The 6,800-nt window shown below is 36.9% G+C and overlaps 1 pseudogene; it reads right to left on the minus strand.

Annotated features, from left to right (window-relative positions):
- Positions 1 to 212: 212 nt before the first annotated feature.
- LOC127638132 (sialic acid synthase-like) lies at positions 213 to 5,249 on the minus strand (annotated as a pseudogene).
- Between the last annotated feature and the right edge of the window lie 1,551 nt (positions 5,250 to 6,800).

Here is a 6,800-nt window from a genome sequence, read left to right on the forward strand (position 1 = left end):
TTTAGGAGCCGAGAACAAATCTTATCACTTATGAACCTTTATGAATGATGCTTAATCTTAAATCTAGGAATACAATTACGTCATTCTCAGATTTTTGACACACAAGACTAAAATTTTACTCTAAAGTGGCTTTATACATACAGATAAAACCCTATGTAAATAAAGTTTTTTTTTCCAGTGAAGAAGAAAACAAAACAAGCAGAACCCACAATTTACAAATCCACTACTTAAAAATATGTTTCCATTAATACACCGTAAATAAACCTTAAATCCATTTAGATAAATAATGTGGATTGAATTCTTATTAGCCCCAAAAACCGTTCTGATATGTATTTGTGGAGACACTTAATCTTTTATCATGGCATCAGTGATGGTGGCGTCTTCCTCCAGGTCCACTGTGATTTTTTGCCAACAAGTTTGAAGATGTTCTCTGGTGTCACACCATGCGGTTCAGCCACTTTTACTGTCAGCATGTCAAGAGTTAATGCCACACCTTTCTGCAATGGCTTCCGGGCCACTACCGATTTACCCAGCTGTAAAGATCATAAACCATATAAAATAATTTTAAATTACATTCTATAACTTCCTTGATTTTTAGGACAAAAACAACTTGACAGAAGTTGAATAAATATTCAAAACTCTTTCAAAGCGAGCTTTATATCTAACCTTGCTGTGGCAGGAGGCTTCACAGGGCAGCATGTGTTTAATTGGAGAGCCCATCGCTGTCTCAACTGTCCTGATTGCTTTCACCAGCTCTGCCAGCTCAACCGGCTCTAGCGATGCCGCGTGGTCACTGCCTTTCCAGCTCTTATCCAGAGTCACATGACGCTCCAGGACCTTTGCCCCCAGTGCCACAGCAGCTACAGACACATGGATGCCCGTCTCATGTCCAGAGTAACCAATTGGAATGTCTGGGAACTCTTTCTGAAACTCCTACATTTGCAAAAGGAAAGAGAGTCACAATTTTGTTTTAGGGATTCAAATTACTCATTAAATACTCATGATGTCCTCATGATGTCCTCATAACACATAATGCAGGAGCATAGCACATTCTTTCTCCACAAATGAGAAGTTAAGCATGATTTCATCATGAGATATAATCAGCAGTGATTAGACAGCTAGCATGGACTAACAGTGATCATTCTGAGGTTGACGTGCTCGATTGGCAGAGGATAAGCACTGGTACACTGCAGGAAGACGAATTTGTGATTGTGCTTCCAGACTGTTTGGTAAGCACAGCGCATGGTCTCCAAAGACTGCATACCACTGGATATCACCATGGGACGACCTGTAAAATATGTTGTATACCTGTCAGATTTTGAACTAAAGAACCCAAATGCAGACAGTCAAAATCTCTTAAAGGCTTTATTTTAAGGAGAAAATGCAAAGACAAAATGCAAGATAAAAGAAGCACAGACGGTTGCCAACTAGCTTTTGAAACATGCTTCATGAAGCTTCGAAACATTTACACATTTTTAGTTTCGAACCAATGCTTCTGAGTGTGTATCAAACCGGCCAAGTCATGTGATTTCAGCAAACGATGCTTCATTACGTCATACTATATCTATTATAATGAAGGCCTCTTTTAAACTTCTTTTATTGGGGTAGCTGCAGCTGCTCCCTGTTCAAAAGATGTTCTATAGGAATGTGTTTCCTGTCTCTGTACTCTCATGTTTCACACGTAGTACAAACATGTATGTCACCCCATATAAGGTAAAGAACTATTTCATTGGTGGGGGTCCAGTGGAATGTGGTTTTTCTGGACCATATAACAAAGTGTTGAACAATAAATGTTGAAGAAGGATTTGATAGCATTGGGTGTCTGTGTCATTTCTTTCTTCCCTCAGCTGAGCTGCATCGAGACGGGGATTGCAGATCAAGAAAATAAATTAAATACATTGAATGACAAAATTATCTAACACTGGCTCAACGAAAGGCCCGACCATGGTACACAATTCTTCATACGTAGCCCTGGTTAGGCGAAAGTGCACAGATCGTTGTTAAAGTGGGTCCTCACAATCCACCAGAACTGTTTTGAGTGGAGTGCGCTCCCAGGTATATGGAGGCTGTCGGTGAAATGGAATAGCATTTGAGCCCTCATTATGTGAGCTTTTGCATTTATTCTGAAATATATTTAAAAATATAACGTAGGCCTACAGTTGCTTTATTATACAGCAAATACAACTCTCCCCAAAGCAAAGAGCTGCCTGCACCATGAGTAAAAAGGCTGGCTCCCTCAAGATAATGTGCATTTACAGTTAATTGAAAATGATTATGTTTCGCATTTAGTCAAATTTTCAGAAATGCCAAAGTCATAGCAAGTCAGTCCACTGTTCCATCTTTGGAACGCTCTCGGGAGGCTATTTCCAGTCATGCCAGTGCAGCTCCGATCTACTTGAATGGAGAAAGACCAAAATCTCAAAATTATTGATTGACAGGTGATATCTGTATCTAAAAGTTGATTGGCTCTTTGAACTGTAAGATGTACCTTTCTACATCTGTTGACCATTGGTCGCAAGAGTTCCTCGGTTGGGCGTTCTAATTTCTCCCATTTATTTGTGTAGAAGTGGCCTGTCTCTGCTAAATAATCTCTGGTGTAATTTATTACCACAATGTTTCGTTTTCAAATGTTTATTTGCACAATCTGTCAAAGCATACCAATTTGTCAAATTTTTTTATACAACAAAGTGTTGTTTTATTATAAAAAAATAAATAGTTTGACATTTAAAATGATTATAAAAGAGTAATCATAAAAGGCCAATTTATATATGAAGGTCTACATATTCTACAGATATTCAGACCTGCTTATTCCATGATGTTGTAGACAAGCATGAAAAATATATGACAAATGCAAGGCAGAAATTAATTTCCAATGCATTGTGTTATTGTATCTACTTTGACTCAAATTTTCTCATTGCATTTACACACCTGTGACCAGCAGATGTCCTCAGCGTGCACTTCGAAACTGTGAATCATTTTCCGAAGCAATTTCGGAAAGCTTCTTATATATATATATATATATATCACAAACACACACACATACACATAGACATAAACCAGACCGACGAGAAAATAGATAAATAATCCAGCACGACAAGAGACAAAAATAATTTAATGAGGGAAAAATCAGGGTTGGAAATTAGGAGAGCAGGTGAAGCAAATGAACAAATAACAAGGCAAACAAGTGCGTGAGGTCAAGACACTAGACAGAGCACATGAAGGAGAGAAACGTAAGACCAAAACAAGAACACATGTAACGGGATCCTGACACAAAATAAGTGTGTTACAAGAGTGTTGGGAAACCGACAGTACCAGCCTCAAAAAATATACAAAGATAAATGCTGCTTTCAGGAAATCATTTGAAAGAATAAATTACATATTTTACAGGTTAAACAGGTACAGTTGATGTAGTCAGGTCAGGTTTTTATTTTGAATTTTATTTACCTTTTTTGGCGGTTTTCTCCAGGTAAGGGATATTGTTAGTGTCAGCTGAGGCAACTTTGAAAAATGGCACATTTATTTCATGGAGAAATTCTACAGCCATCTAACAGAGGAAGAGCAGAGAGAGGAAGGGATACAAATGCATTTAAAGGGATAGTTCACAAAAAAAAAAAAAAAAATCAAAAACCCACAAAAAAACTACTCACCCTCATGTCATCCCAATGTATGACATTCTTTCTTCTGCTGAACACAAAGATTTTTACAAGAATATTCAGCTCTGTGGTTCCTTTCAATGCATGTGAATGGTGACAAGACCTTTCAAAAACCTCATTGTTTAATATGTCTTCTGATGTGATCCAATTACTTTGGGTAAAAAGATAAATATTGTAATAATTGTTTATATAAATCTCAACTTTTGCTTTTACTTTTAGAAAGTGAAAGTGGAGATTTTTAGTAAGGAAAAATGACTTTAATATTGATCTGTTTCTCACCCATACCTTCCATTTCACCTCTGAATACATAGACATAACCACTAGAGTCATATGGATTACATTTATGTTTCCTTTATGTGATTTCTGGAACTTGAATGATCTGGCCACCATTCACTTGCATTGAATGGACCTTCAGTGCTGAGATAATCTTCTAAAAATCGTCATTTGTGTTCGGCAGAAGAAAGAAAGTCATATGCATCTGGTATGACATGAGAGTGAGTAAATGAGAAAATTGAGAACTTTTGTCAATTCAAATCTAATTGTTCCTTCCATTGTCTTAACAGGTCAATTTCGACCCAAATGGGAAGAACCAGTTTTGACCATTCATCTTAGGACTTTCTGGATGTTATACAGCTTTAAATCTTTTTTTGTATATCTGTGAATCCAATTTAACATAAAAATATTAAAATGTTCTCAAATGTACCCCCTACTAGGGGTACATTTAAAAATTTTACTTCTAAAGAAAAGAATAGTAATTTTCAAACATATGTATTAAATCATGACCACTCAAGGGGGTGGGATGATGAAAAGAGTTCAATCATATCAGTAACCTTATGAGAGCTCTTTTATAGTACATGGGGCAGCGGTGCCTCATGGGGGCAGCCATGTTAGCATCATATGACCAGTTGAATACTAGGGTTAGGTGTGCATTATTTTTCAACAATTCAACGGGCAATATTCAATTATTCCTTACTTACCTCGTCCATCCCTGACGCTGTAAAGAAGATGCCGAGATCATTGGCGTACTGCTGAAGTTCTCTGTACTGCTGGTGACTGAACTCAAGATGGCGCTTGTGATCTCCGTATGTTTCTCCCCAGGCGTGAGGAGACGTATAGCGGCGCTCCAGAGCTTGTCTCGTGAATCTATGCTCGATCTCACTCTTCTGAAACTTTGCACAATCAGCGCCACAGTCCTACATGACAACAGGGAGGGACGGACGGAGGGAGGCAGTCATTAATTTGACGGTTTACGCTTACCTTTAAAATACTATTTAGAGAAGCTCATTGCGCACGCGCGCACGCAATTTATCTGACCATAAGTTTGCACCTTATAAAAGTGTGTGTTTCTTTCCTTCCAAAGCAACTGTGATTTGAAAAATATGTTAAAAAAAAAAAATTTATAAATAAAAAAAATCCTTTAACACAATCAGATTTACCAACTGAAAATGCAAGTACCAGGCCTACCTTGGCCATTCGGATCATTTTCTTGGCGATCTCTATGTCTCCTTGATGGTTCTGTCCGATCTCAGCGATGATGAAACAGGGGTTGGAGCCCCCGATTTTTCTTCCAGGACAGAGTTCAAATTCAGCAGACATTTTGCAGAAGTGTTTAACTTTTGTACCTGACTTATTTGTAATTAAGAGACAGCAGGTGTTGTCACTGGTGTTAACACAAATCAAAAAGGCTGTTTGGAAGGACACAACATAATTTATAGGGATATAAGTGCTCCTCCCCTCTCACCACCCCAAACAAACACTTCAAGTATTTTCAAACATTAAAACCACAGAGTTCCAGGAAATATAGTGTTTGAGTGACAGTCCTGTAATATTCCCAAACGCATTAAATTATTTTTTAAACTCATTGAGATATTGTTTTGACAGTACGCTATTAGCTACTGCTGTAGCCTATTTTCATCTCATTATAAGTAAGTAAGTTTTTTATTGAGTGGGAAAATAATTTTTCCCTATTTTACGGTTTAATTGAATAATCAATCATCAAAAAATTACAATAGGACATGCTCTCTCTTACTCTGGGTCGGGGACAAAGATCATTGAATAGAGCCACAGAATGTCCATTCAGTTAGAATGTATTTGCTTTTCATGTAATCAGAGACAATATAATTTTTTTTTTTAAATATTAATTTTAATAATATTTTAAATGTATGTAATCAGTAACAGTGTGTAGCAGCGTATGTATCTAACATGCATCATTCCGTATTTTCCATTTGGTGTCACCATTGCCCTGTTCTGGGCTAATTTTTAGTCCAAGTACATCTCTTATGAATCATTTAACACTTTTTAAAACAGTACTTTCAGCTCAATTTAAAAGGAAAGGAACTGTTCTACATATGTCTTCAAAGTAATAATAATAATAACAATAATAAAAAGATAAATCGTTACTTTTCTGGATTAAGGCAAAGTTTAAAGAATTGTGAACCGAACAGAATCGTGAGTGAAACTTTACACCCCAAGTGACTATTAAGTAACAAGTATGTAATTAAACACTAATTCACATTTAAGGTATGGTCGTGTGTAAAATCCATAGGAAAATCCCAAGGGAACCCATGGCGAATTCTCTTCCGGGTTTGTGGACTACAGCTGAACAGCTCTATTACATTCTCCATTGTATTAACATGGTTTAGCACAATGTGTGGACTTTTCAGATGACCCCTTACCCAACATTCAAAAGTTCCTACTTTATGTTAAATTAAAGATCTGAGATGATTTTGCCATGACACCATCTGACCAGCTTAAATACGGGACAAGTCGCGTCCTGTATTGATTTGATACGGAATATATCATTTCAACTTTAAATACGGGACCATCTGGTTGGTTCTCTGATTGGTTGAATGTGGACCATGGAATTGCAGATTTAAAAAAAATAACTAATTGTTTATTGGGGACATTTTTAAATCTACAACTCTGATCTTTTGTTTTAGAAGGTATAAATTCTTTCCAAGTCAGAGGGCTCGAGTCCAAGTCAAGTCGCAAGTCATCATTGATTATTTCAACTTTTTAGAGCTGACAGTACATTAAACAATCTTTCTTTAAACATACAGTGGCAAGGAAAATATGTGAACCCTTTGGAATTGCCTTCATTTCTGTAGATCCTCACTGTGCACTTCACTAGCAACACTATGGTCCTAA

Source organism: Xyrauchen texanus, chromosome 46 (genome assembly GCF_025860055.1).
Source record: "Xyrauchen texanus isolate HMW12.3.18 chromosome 46, RBS_HiC_50CHRs, whole genome shotgun sequence".
NCBI lineage: Eukaryota > Metazoa > Chordata > Actinopteri > Cypriniformes > Catostomidae > Xyrauchen > Xyrauchen texanus.